Source organism: Myxine glutinosa, unplaced genomic scaffold (assembly GCF_964187855.1).
Source record: "Myxine glutinosa unplaced genomic scaffold, kmMyxGlut1.1 SCAFFOLD_1801, whole genome shotgun sequence".
In the NCBI taxonomy this organism is placed as follows: Eukaryota; Metazoa; Chordata; class Myxini; order Myxiniformes; family Myxinidae; genus Myxine; species Myxine glutinosa.
Genome location: NW_027617896.1, coordinates 42,707 through 56,506, shown reverse-complemented (window position 1 = coordinate 56,506; position 13,800 = coordinate 42,707).

The window sequence follows — 13,800 nt, the reverse complement described above, 5'->3', positions numbered from 1 at the left end:
CGAAAAGTGGTTTTTCAACACTAACACAAGTGCGAAAAGTGGTTTTTCAACACTAACACAATTGCGAAAAGTGGTTTTTCAACACTAACACAAGTGCGAAATGTGGTTTGTCCACACTAATACAAGTGCAAAAGTGGTTTCCTGCACCAACACAAGTGCAAAAAGTGTTTTTTCCACACTAATACAAGTGCAAAAGTGGTTTCCTGCACCAACACAGGTGCGAAAAGTGGTTTTTCAACACTAACACAAGTGCGAAAAGTGGTTTTTCAACACTAACACAAGTGCGAAAAGTGGTTTTTCAACACTAACACAAGTGCGAAAAGTGGTTTTTCAACACTAACACAAGTGCGAAAAGTGTATTTTCCACACTAATACAAGTGCAAAAGTGGTTTCCTGCACCAACACAAGTGCGAAAAGTGGTTTTTCAACACTAATACAAGTGCGAAAAGTGGTTTTTCAACACTAACACAAGTGCGAAAAGTGGTTTTTCAACAATAACACAAGTGCGAAAAGTGTTTTTTCCACATGAATACAAGTGCAAAAGTGGTTTCCTGCACCAACACAAGTGCAAAAAGTGCTTTTTCAACACTAACACAAGTGCGAAAAGTGTTTTTTCAACACTAATACAAGTGCGAAAAGTGGTTTTTCAACACTAACCCAAGTGCGAAAAGTGGTTTTTCAACACTAACCCAAGTGCGAAAAGTGGTTTTTCAACACTAACACAAGTGTGAAAAGTGGTTTTTCAACACTAACACAAGTGCGAAAAGTGTATTTTCGACACTAATACAAGTGCAAAAGTGGTTTCCTGCACCAACACAAGTGCGAAAAGTGGTTTTTCAACACTAACACAAGTGCGAAAAGTGGTTTTTCAACACTAACCCAAGTGCGAAAAGTGGTTTTTCAACACTAACACAAGTGCGAAAAGTGGTTTTTCAACACTAACACAAGTGCGAAAAGTGTATTTTCCACACTAATACAAGTGCAAAAGTGGTTTCCTGCACCAACACAAGCGCGAAAAGTGGTTTTTCAACACTAACACAATTGTGAAAAGTGGTTTTTCAACACTAACACAAGTGCGAAAAGTGGTTTTTCAACACTAACACAAGTGCGAAAAGTGGTTTTTCAACACTAACGCAAGTGCAAAAATGTTTTTTCCACACTAATACAAGTGCAAAAGTGGTTTCCTGCACCAACACAAGTGCGAAAAGTGGTTTTTCAACACTAACACAAGTGCGAAAAGTGGTTTTTCAACACTAACACAAGTGCGAAAAGTGGTTTTTCAACACTAACACAAGTGCGAAAAGTGTTTTTTCCACACTAATACAAGTGCAAAAGTGTTTTCCTGCACCAACACAAGTGCGAAAAGTGGTTTTTCAACACTAACACAAGTGCGAAAAGTGGTTTTTCCACACTAATACAAGTGTAAAAGTGGTTTTCTGCACCAACACAAGTGCGAAAAGTGGTTTTTCAACACTAACACAAGTGCGAAAAGTGGTTTTTCAACACTAACACAAGTGCGAAAAGTGGTTTTTCAACACTAACACAAGTGCAAAAAGTGTTTTTTCCACACTAATACAAGTGCAAAAGTGGTTTCCTGCACCACCACAAGTGCGAAAAGTGGTTTTTCAACACTAACACAAGTGCGAAAAGTGGTTTTTCAACACTAACACAAGTGCGAAAAGTGGTTTTTCAACACTAACACAAGTGCGAAAAGTGGTTTTTCCACACTAATACAAGTGCAAAAGTGGTTTCCTGCACCAACACAAGTGCGAAAAGTGGTTTTTCAACACTAACACAAGTGCGAAAAGTGGTTTTTCAACACTAACACAAGTGCGAAAAGTGTATTTTCCACACTAATACCAGTGCAAAAGTGGTTTCCTGCACCAACACAAGTGCGAAAAATGGTTTTTCAACACTAACACAAGTGCGAAAAGTGGTTTTTCAACACTAACACAAGTGCGAAAAGTGGTTTTTCAACACTAACACAAGTGCGAAAAGTGGTTTTTCAACACCAACACAAGTGCGAAAAGTGGTTTTTCAACACTAACACAAGTGCGAAATGTGGTTTTTCCACACTAATACAAGTGCAAAAGTGGTTTCCTGCACCAACACAAGTGCAAAAAGTGTTTTTTCCACACTAATACAAGTGCAAAAGTGGTTTCCTGCACCAACACAGGTGCGAAAAGTGGTTTTTCAACACTAACACAAGTGCGAAAAGTGGTTTTTCAACACTAACACAAGTGCGAAAAGTGGTTTTTCAACACTAACACAAGTGCAAAAAGTGTATTTTCCACTCTAATACAAGTGCAAAAGTGGTTTCCTGCACCAACACAAGTGCGAAAAGTGGTTTTTCAACACTAACACAAGTGCGAAAAGTGGTTTTTCAACACTAACACAATTGCGAAAAGTGGTTTTTCAACACTAACACAAGTGCAAAAAGTGTTTTCTCCACACTAATACAAGTGCAAAAGTGGTTTCCTGCACCAACACAAGTGCGAAAAGTGGTTTTTCAACACTAACACAAGTGCGAAAAGTGGTTTTTCAACACTAACACAAGTGCGAAAAGTGGTTTTTCAACACTAACACAAGTGCGAAAAGTGGTTTTTCCACACTAATACAAGTGCAAAAGTGGTTTCCTGCACCAACACAAGTGCGAAAAGTGGTTTTTCAACACTAACACAAGTGCGAAAAGTGGTTTTTCAACACTAACACAAGTGCGAAAAGTGTATTTTCAACACTAATACAAGTGCAAAAAGTGGTTTTTCAACACGAACACAAGTGCGAAAAGTGGTTTTTCAACACTAACATAAGTGCGAAAAGTGGTTTTTCAACACTAATACAAGTGCAAAAAGTGGTTTTTCAACACTAACAGAAGTGCGAAAAGTGGTTTTTCAACACTAACACAAGTGCGAAAAGTGGTTTTTCAACACTAACACAAGTGCGAAAAGTGGTTTTTCAACACTAACACAAGTGCGAAAAGTGATTTTTCCACACTAATACAAGTGCAAAAGTGGTTTCCTGCACCAACACAAGTGCGAAAAGTGGTTTTTCAACACTAACACAAGTGCGAAAAGTGGTTTTTCAACACTAACACAAGTGCGAAAAGTGTATTTTCCACACTAATACAAGTGCAAAAGTGGTTTCCTGCACCAACACAAGTGCGAAAAGTGGTTTTTCAACACTAACACAAGTGCGAAAAGTGGTTTTTCAACACTAACACAAGTGCGAAAAGTGGTTTTTCAACACTAACACAAGTGCGAAAAGTGGTTTTTCAACACTAACACAAGTGCGAAAAGTGGTTTTTCAACACTAACACAAGTGCGAAAAGTGGTTTTTCCACACTAATACAAGTGCAAAAGTGGTTTCCTGCACCAACACAAGTGCGAAAAGTGGTTTTTCAACACTAACTCAAGTGCGAAAAGTGGTTTTTCAACACTAACACAAGTGCAAAAAGTGGTTTTTCATCACTAACACAAGTGCGAAAAGTGGTTTTTCAACACTAACACAAGTGCGAAAAGTGGTTTTTCCACACTAATACAAGTGCAAATGTGGTTTCCTGCACAAACACAAGTGCGAAAAGTGGTTTTTCAACACTAACACAAGTGCGAAAAGTGGTTTTTCAACACTAACACATGTGCGAAAAGTGTATTTTCCACACTAATACAAGTGCAAAAGTGGTTTCCTGCACCAACACAAGTGCGAAAAGTGGTTTTTCAACACTAACACAAGTGCGAAAAGTGGTTTTTCAACACTAACACAAGTGCGAAAAGTGGTTTTTCAACACTAACACAAGTGCGAAAAGTGGTTTTTCCACACTAATACAAGTGCAAAAGTGTTTTCCTGCACCAACACAAGTGCGAAAAGTGGTTTTTCAACACTAACACAAGTGCGAAAAGTGGTTTTTCCACACTAATACAAGTGCAAAAGTGGTTTCCTGCACCAACACAAGTGCGAAAAGTGGTTTTTCAACACTAACACAAGTGCGAAAAGTGGTTTTTCAACACTAACACAAGTGCGAAAAGTGTATTTTCCACACTAATACCAGTGCAAAAGTGGTTTCCTGCACCAACACAAGTGCGAAAAGTGGTTTTTCAACACTAACACAAGTGCGAAAAGTGGTTTTTCAACACTAACACAAGTGCGAAAAGTGGTTTTTCAACACTAACACAAGTGCGAAAAGTGGTTTTTCAACACTAACACAAGTGCGAAAAGTGGTTTTTCAACACTAACACAAGTGCGAAAAGTGGTTTTTCAACACTAACACAAGTGCGAAAAGTGTATTTTCCACACTAATACAAGTGCAAAAGTGGTTTCCTGCACCAACACAAGTGCGAAAAGTGGTTTTTCAACACTAATACAAGTGCGAAAAGTGGTTTTTCAACACTAACACAAGTGCGAAAAGTGGTTTTTCAACAATAACACAAGTGCGAAAAGTGTTTTTTCCACATGAATACAAGTGCAAAAGTGGTTTCCTGCACCAACACAAGTGCAAAAAGTGCTTTTTCAACACTAACACAAGTGCGAAAAGTGTTTTTTCAACACTAATACAAGTGCGAAAAGTGGTTTTTCAACACTAACCCAAGTGTGAAAAGTGGTTTTTCAACACTAACCCAAGTGCGAAAAGTGGTTTTTCAACACTAACACAAGTGTGAAAAGTGGTTTTTCAACACTAACACAAGTGCGAAAAGTGTATTTTCGACACTAATACAAGTGCAAAAGTGGTTTCCTGCACCAACACAAGTGCGAAAAGTGATTTTTCAACACTAACACAAGTGCGAAAAGTGGTTTTTCAACACTAACCCAAGTGCGAAAAGTGGTTTTTCAACACTAACACAAGTGCGAAAAGTGGTTTTTCAACAATAACACAAGTGCGAAAAGTGTATTTTCCACACTAATACAAGTGCAAAAGTGGTTTCCTGCACCAACACAAGCGCGAAAAGTGGTTTTTCAACACTAACACAATTGTGAAAAGTGGTTTTTCAACACTAACACAAGTGCGAAAAGTGGTTTTTCAACACTAACACAAGTGCGAAAAGTGGTTTTTCAACACTAACGCAAGTGCAAAAATGTTTTTTCCACACTAATACAAGTGCAAAAGTGGTTTCCTGCACCAACACAAGTGCGAAAAGTGGTTTTTCAACACTAACACAAGTGCGAAAAGTGGTTTTTCAACACTAACACAAGTGCGAAAAGTGGTTTTTCAACACTAACACAAGTGCGAAAAGTGGTTTTTCCACACTAATACAAGTGCAAAAGTGTTTTCCTGCACCAACACAAGTGCGAAAAGTGGTTTTTCAACACTAACACAAGTGCGAAAAGTGGTTTTTCCACACTAATACAAGTGCAAAAGTGGTTTCCTGCACCAACACAAGTGCGAAAAGTGGTTTTTCAACACTAACACAAGTGCGAAAAGTGGTTTTTCAACACTAACACAAGTGCGAAAAGTGGTTTTTCAACACTAACACAAGTGCAAAAAGTGTTTTTTCCACACTAATACAAGTGCAAAAGTGGTTTCCTGCACCACCACAAGTGCGAAAAGTGGTTTTTCAACACTAACACAAGTGCGAAAAGTGGTTTTTCAACACTAACACAAGTGCGAAAAGTGGTTTTTCAACACTAACACAAGTGCGAAAAGTGGTTTTTCCACACTAATACAAGTGCAAAAGTGGTTTCCTGCACCAACACAAGTGCGAAAAGTGGTTTTTCAACACTAACACAAGTGCGAAAAGTGGTTTTTCAACACTAACACAAGTGCGAAAAGTGTATTTTCCACACTAATACCAGTGCAAAAGTGGTTTCCTGCACCAACACAAGTGCGAAAAGTGGTTTTTCAACACTAACACAAGTGCGAAAAGTGGTTTTTCAACACTAACACAAGTGCGAAAAGTGGTTTTTCAACACTAACACAAGTGCGAAAAGTGGTTTTTCAACACTAACACAAGTGCGAAAAGTGGTTTTTCAACACTAACACAAGTGCGAAATGTGGTTTTTCCACACTAATACAAGTGCAAAAGTGGTTTCCTGCACCAACACAAGTGCAAAAAGTGTTTTTTCCACACTAATACAAGTGCAAAAGTGGTTTCCTGCACCAACACAGGTGCGAAAAGTGGTTTTTCAACACTAACACAAGTGCGAAAAGTGGTTTTTCAACACTAACACAAGTGCGAAAAGTGGTTTTTCAACACTAACACAAGTGCGAAAAGTGTATTTTCCACACTAATACAAGTGCAAAAGTGGTTTCCTGCACCAACACAAGTGCGAAAAGTGGTTTTTCAACACTAACACAAGTGCGAAAAGTGGTTTTTCAACACTAACACAATTGCGAAAAGTGGTTTTTCAACACTAACACAAGTGCAAAAAGTGTTTTTTCCACACTAATACAAGTGCAAAAGTGGTTTCCTGCACCAACACAAGTGCGAAAAGTGGTTTTTCAACACTAACACAAGTGCGAAAAGTGGTTTTTCAACACTAACACAAGTGCGAAAAGTGGTTTTTCAACACTAACACAAGTGCGAAAAGTGGTTTTTCCACACTAATACAAGTGCAAAAGTGGTTTCCTGCACCAACACAAGTGCGAAAAGTGGTTTTTCAACACTAACACAAGTGCGAAAAGTGGTTTTTCAACACTAACACAAGTGCGAAAAGTGTATTTTCAACACTAATACAAGTGCAAAAAGTGGTTTTTCAACACTAACACAAGTGCGAAAAGTGGTTTTTCAACACTAACATAAGTGCGAAAAGTGGTTTTTCAACACTAATACAAGTGCAAAAAGTGGTTTTTCAACACTAACAGAAGTGCGAAAAGTGGTTTTTCAACACTAACACAAGTGCGAAAAGTGGTTTTTCAACACTAACACAAGTGCGAAAAGTGGTTTTTCAACACTAACACAAGTGCGAAAAGTGATTTTTCCACACTAATACAAGTGCAAAAGTGGTTTCCTGCACCAACACAAGTGCGAAAAGTGGTTTTTCAACACTAACACAAGTGCGAAAAGTGGTTTTTCAACACTAACACAAGTGCGAAAAGTGTATTTTCCACACTAATACAAGTGCAAAAGTGGTTTCCTGCACCAACACAAGTGCGAAAAGTGGTTTTTCAACACTAACACAAGTGCAAAAAGTGGTTTTTCAACACTAACACAAGTGCGAAAAGTGGTTTTTCAACACTAACACAAGTGCGAAAAGTGGTTTTTCAACACTAACACAAGTGCGAAAAGTGGTTTTTCAACACTAACACAAGTGCGAAAAGTGGTTTTTCCACACTAATACAAGTGCAAAAGTGGTTTCCTGCACCAACACAAGTGCGAAAAGTGGTTTTTCAACACTAACTCAAGTGCGAAAAGTGGTTTTTCAACACTAACACAAGTGCAAAAAGTGGTTTTTCATCACTAACACAAGTGCGAAAAGTGGTTTTTCAACACTAACACAAGTGCGAAAAGTGGTTTTTCCACACTAATACAAGTGCAAATGTGGTTTCCTGCACAAACACAAGTGCGAAAAGTGGTTTTTCAACACTAACACAAGTGCGAAAAGTGGTTTTTCAACACTAACACATGTGCGAAAAGTGTATTTTCCACACTAATACAAGTGCAAAAGTGGTTTCCTGCACCAACACAAGTGCGAAAAGTGGTTTTTCAACACTAACACAAGTGCGAAAAGTGGTTTTTCAACACTAACACAACTGCAAAAAGTGTTTTTTCAACACTAACACAAGTGCAAAAAGTGTTTTTTCCACACTAATACAAGTGCAAAAGTGGTTTCCTGCACCAACACAAGTGCGAAAAGTGGTTTTTCAACACTTACACAAGTGCGAAAAGTGGTTTTTCAACACTAACACAAGTGTGAAAAGTGTATTTTCCACACTAATACAAGTGCAAAAGTGGTTTCCTGCACCAACACAAGTGCGAAAAGTGGTTTTTCAACACTAACACAAGTGCGAAAAGTGGTTTTTCAACACTAACACAAGTGCGAAAAGTGGTTTTTCAACACTAACACAAGTGCAAAAAGTGTTTTTTCCACACTAATACAAGTGCAAAAGTGGTTTCCTGCACCAACACAAGTGCGAAAAGTGGTTTTTCAACACTAACACAAGTGCGAAAAGTGGTTTTTCAACACTAACACAAGTGCGAAAAGTGGTTTTTCAACACTAACACAAGTGCGAAAAGTGGTTTTTCAACACTAACACAAGTGCGAAAAGTGGTTTTTCCACACTAATACAAGTGCAAAAGTGGTTTCCTGCACCAACATAAGTGCGAAAAGTGGTTTTTCAACACTAACACAAGTGCGAAAAGTGGTTTTTCAACACTAACACAAGTGCGAAAAGTGGTTTTTCAACACTAACACAAGTGCGAAAAGTCTATTTTCCACACTAATACAAGTGCAAAAGTGGTTTCTTGCACCAACACAAGTGCGAAAAGTGGTTTTTCAACACTAACACAAGTGCGAAAAGTGGTTTTTCAACACTAACACAAGTGCGAAAAGTGGTTTTTCAACACTAACACAAGTGCAAAAAGTGTTTTTTCCACACTAATACAAGTGCAAAAGTGGTTTCCTGCACCAACACAAGTGCGAAAAGTGGTTTTTCAACACTAACACAAAGTGCGAAAAGTAGTTTTTCAACACCAACACAAGTGCGAAAAGTGGTTTTTCAACACTAACACAAGTGCGAAAAGTGGTTTTTCAACACTAACACAAGAGCGAAAAGTGTTTTTTCCACACTAATACAAGTGCAAAAGTGGTTTTTCAACACTAACACAAGTGCGAAAAGTGGTTTTTCAACACTAACACAAGTGCGAAAAGTGATTTTTCCACACTAATACAAGTGCAAAAGTGGTTTCCTGCACCAACACAAGTGCGAAAAGTGGTTTTTCAACACTAACACAAGTGCGAAAAGTGTATTTTCCACACTAATACAAGTGCAAAAGTGGTTTCCTGCACCAACACAAGTGCGAAAAGTGGTTTTTCAACACTAACACAAGTGCGAAAAGTGGTTTTTCAACACCAACACAAGTGCGAAAAGTGGTTTTTCAACACTAACACAAGTGCGAAAAGTGGTTTTTCAACACTAATACAAGTGCGAAAAGTGGTTTTTCAACACTAACACAAGTGCGAAAAGTGGTTTTTCAACACTAACACAAGTGCAAAAAGTGGTTTTTCAACACTAACACAAGTGCGAAAAGTGTATTTTCCACACTAATACAAGTGCAAAAGTGGTTTCCTGCACCAACACAAGCGCGAAAAGTGGTTTTTCAACACTAACACAAGTGTGAAAAGTGGTTTTTCAACACTAACACAAGTGTGAAAAGTGGTTTTTCAACACCAACACAAGTGCGAAAAGTGGTTTTTCAACACTAACACAAGTGCGAAAAGTGGTTTTTCAACACTAACACAAGTGCAAAAATGTTTTTCCCACACTAATACAAGTGCAAAAGTGGTTTCCTGCACCAACACAAGTGCGAAAAGTGGTTTTTCAACACTAACACAAGTGCGAAAAGTGGTTTTTCAACACTAACACAAGTGCGAAAAGTGGTTTTTCAACACTAACACAAGTGCGAAAAGTGGTTTTTCAACACTAACACAAGTGCGAAATGTGGTTTGTCCACACTAATACAAGTGCAAAAGTGGTTTCCTGCACCAACACAAGTGCAAAAAGTGTTTTTTCCACACTAATACAAGTGCAAAAGTGGTTTCCTGCACCAACACAGGTGCGAAAAGTGGTTTTTCAACACTAACACAAGTGCGAAAAGTGGTTTTTCAACACTAACACAAGTGCGAAAAGTGGTTTTTCAACACTAACACAAGTGCGAAAAGTGTATTTTCCACACTAATACAAGTGCAAAAGTGGTTTCCTGCACCAACACAAGTGCGAAAAGTGGTTTTTCAACACTAATACAAGTGCGAAAAGTGGTTTTTCAACACTAACACAAGTGCGAAAAGTGGGTTTTCAACAATAACACAAGTGCGAAAAGTGTTTTTTCCACATGAATACAAGTGCAAAAGTGGTTTCCTGCACCAACACAAGTGCAAAAAGTGCTTTTTCAACACTAACACAAGTGCGAAAAGTGTTTTTTCAACACTAATACAAGTGCGAAAAGTGGTTTTTCAACACTAACCCAAGTGCGAAAAGTGGTTTTTCAACACTAACCCAAGTGCGAAAAGTGGTTTTTCAACACTAACACAAGTGTGAAAAGTGGTTTTTCAACACTAACACAAGTGCGAAAAGTGTATTTTCGACACTAATACAAGTGCAAAAGTGGTTTCCTGCACCAACACAAGTGCGAAAAGTGGTTTTTCAACACTAACACAAGTGCGAAAAGTGGTTTTTCAACACTAACCCAAGTGCGAAAAGTGGTTTTTCAACACCAACACAAGTGCGAAAAGTGGTTTTTCAACACTAACACAAGTGCGAAAAGTGGTTTTTCAACACTAATACAAGTGCGAAAAGTGGTTTTTCAACACTAACACAAGTGCGAAAAGTGGTTTTTCAACACTAACACAAGTGCGAAAAGTGGTTTTTCAACACTAACACAAGTGCGAAAAGTGTATTTTCCACACTAATACAAGTGCAAAAGTGCTTTCCTGCACCAACACAAGTGCGAAAAGTGGTTTTTCAACACTAACACAAGTGTGAAAAGTGGTTTTTCAACACTAACACAAGTGCGAAAAGTGGTTTTTCAACACTAACACAAGTGGGAAAAGTGGTTTTTCAACACTAACACAAGTGCGAAAAGTGGTTTTTCAACACTAACACAAGTGCGAAAAGTGGTTTTTCCACACTAATACAAGTGCAAAAGTGTTTTCCTGCACCAACACAAGTGCGAAAAGTGGTTTTTCAACACTAACACAAGTGCGAAAAGTGGTTTTTCAACACTAACACAAGTGCGAAAAGTGGGTTTTCCACACTAATACAAGTGCAAAAGTGGTTTCCTGCACCAACACAAGTGCGAAAAGTGGTTTTTCAACACTAACACAAGTGCGAAAAGTGGTTTTTCAACACTAACACAAGTGCAAAAAGTGTTTTTTCCACACTAATACAAGTGCAAAAGTGGTTTCCTGCACCAACACAAGTGCGAAAAGTGGTTTTTCAACACTAACACAAGTGCGAAAAGTGGTTTTTCAACACTAACACAAGTGCGAAAAGTGGTTTTTCAACACTAACACAAGTGCGAAAAGTGGTTTTTCCACACTAATACAAGTGCAAAAGTGGTTTCCTGCACCAACACAAGTGCGAAAAGTGGTTTTTCAACACTAACACAAGTGCGAAAAGTGGTTTTTCAACACTAACACAAGTGCGAAAAGTGTATTTTCCACACTAATACAAGTGCAAAAGTGGTTTCCTGCACCAACACAAGTGCGAAAAGTGGTTTATCACCACTAACACAAGTGCAAAAAGTGGTTTTTCAACACTAACACAAGTGCGAAAAGTGGTTTTTCAACACTAACACAAGTGCGAAAAGTGGTTTTTCAACACTAACACAAGTGCGAAAAGTCTATTTTCCACACTAATACAAGTGCAAAAGTGGTTTCTTGCACCAACACAAGTGCGAAAAGTGGTTTTTCAACACTAACACAAGTGCGAAAAGTGGTTTTTCAACACTAACACAAGTGTGAAAAGTGGTTTTTCAACACTAACACAAGTGCGAAAAGTGTATTTTCGACACTAATACAAGTGCAAAAGTGGTTTCTTGCACCAACACAAGTGCGAAAAGTGGTTTTTCAACACTAACACAAGTGCGAAAAGTGGTTTTTCAACACTAACACAAGAGCGAAAAGTGTTTTTTCCACACTAATACAAGTGCAAAAGTGGTTTTTCAACACTAACACAAGTGCGAAAAGTGGTTTTTCAACACTAACACAAGTGCGAAAAGTGATTTTTCCACACTAATACAAGTGCAAAAGTGGTTTCCTGCACCAACACAAGTGCGAAAAGTGGTTTTTCAACACTAACACAAGTGCGAAAAGTGTATTTTCCACACTAATACAAGTGCAAAAGTGGTTTCCTGCACCAACACAAGTGCGAAAAGTGGTTTTTCAACACTAACACAAGTGCGAAAAGTGGTTTTTCAACACCAACACAAGTGCGAAAAGTGGTTTTTCAACACTAACACAAGTGCGAAAAGTGGTTTTTCAACACTAATACAAGTGCGAAAAGTGGTTTTTCAACACTAACACAAGTGCGAAAAGTGGTTTTTCAACACTAACACAAGTGCAAAAAGTGGTTTTTCAACACTAACACAAGTGCGAAAAGTGTATTTTCCACACTAATACAAGTGCAAAAGTGGTTTCCTGCACCAACACAAGCGCGAAAAGTGGTTTTTCAACACTAACACAAGTGTGAAAAGTGGTTTTTCAACACCAACACAAGTGCGAAAAGTGGTTTTTCAACACTAACACAAGTGCGAAAAGTGGTTTTTCAACACTAACACAAGTGCAAAAATGTTTTTCCCACACTAATACAAGTGCAAAAGTGGTTTCCTGCACCAACACAAGTGCGAAAAGTGGTTTTTCAACACTAACACAAGTGCGAAAAGTGGTTTTTCAACACTAACACAAGTGCGAAAAGTGGTTTTTCAACACTAACACAAGTGCGAAAAGTGGTTTTTCAACACTAACACAAGTGCGAAATGTGGTTTGTCCACACTAATACAAGTGCAAAAGTGGTTTCCTGCACCAACACAAGTGCAAAAAGTGTTTTTTCCACACTAATACAAGTGCAAAAGTGGTTTCCTGCACCAACACAGGTGCGAAAAGTGGTTTTTCAACACTAACACAAGTGCGAAAAGTGGTTTTTCAACACTAACACAAGTGCGAAAAGTGGTTTTTCAACACTAACACAAGTGCGAAAAGTGGTTTTTCAACACTAACACAAGTGCGAAAAGTGTATTTTCCACACTAATACAAGTGCAAAAGTGGTTTCCTGCACCAACACAAGTGCGAAAAGTGGTTTTTCAACACTAATACAAGTGCGAAAAGTGGTTTTTCAACACTAACCCAAGTGCGAAAAGTGGTTTTTCAACACTAACCCAAGTGCGAAAAGTGGTTTTTCAACACTAACACAAGTGTGAAAAGTGGTTTTTCAACACTAACACAAGTGCGAAAAGTGTATTTTCGACACTAATACAAGTGCAAAAGTGGTTTCCTGCACCAACACAAGTGCGAAAAGTGGTTTTTCAACACTAACACAAGTGCGAAAAGTGGTTTTTCAACACTAACCCAAGTGCGAAAAGTGGTTTTTCAACACCAACACAAGTGCGAAAAGTGGTTTTTCAACACTAACACAAGTGCGAAAAGTGGTTTTTCAACACTAATACAAGTGCGAAAAGTGGTTTTTCAACACTAACACAAGTGCGAAAAGTGGTTTTTCAACACTAACACAAGTGCGAAAAGTGGTTTTTCAACACTAACACAAGTGCGAAAAGTGTATTTTCCACACTAATACAAGTGCAAAAGTGCTTTCCTGCACCAACACAAGTGCGAAAAGTGGTTTTTCAACACTAACACAAGTGTGAAAAGTGGTTTTTCAACACTAACACAAGTGCGAAAAGTGGTTTTTCAACACTAACACAAGTGCGAAAAGTGGTTTTTCAACACTAACACAAGTGCAAAAATGTTTTTTCCACACTAATACAAGTGCAAAAGTGGTTTCCTGCACCAACACAAGTGCGAAAAGTGGTTTTTCAACACTAACACAAGTGCGAAAAGTGGTTTTTCAACACTAACACAAGTGCGAAAAGTGGTTTTTCAACACTAACACAAGTGCGAAAAGTGGTTTTTCCACACTAATACAAGTGCAAAAGTGTT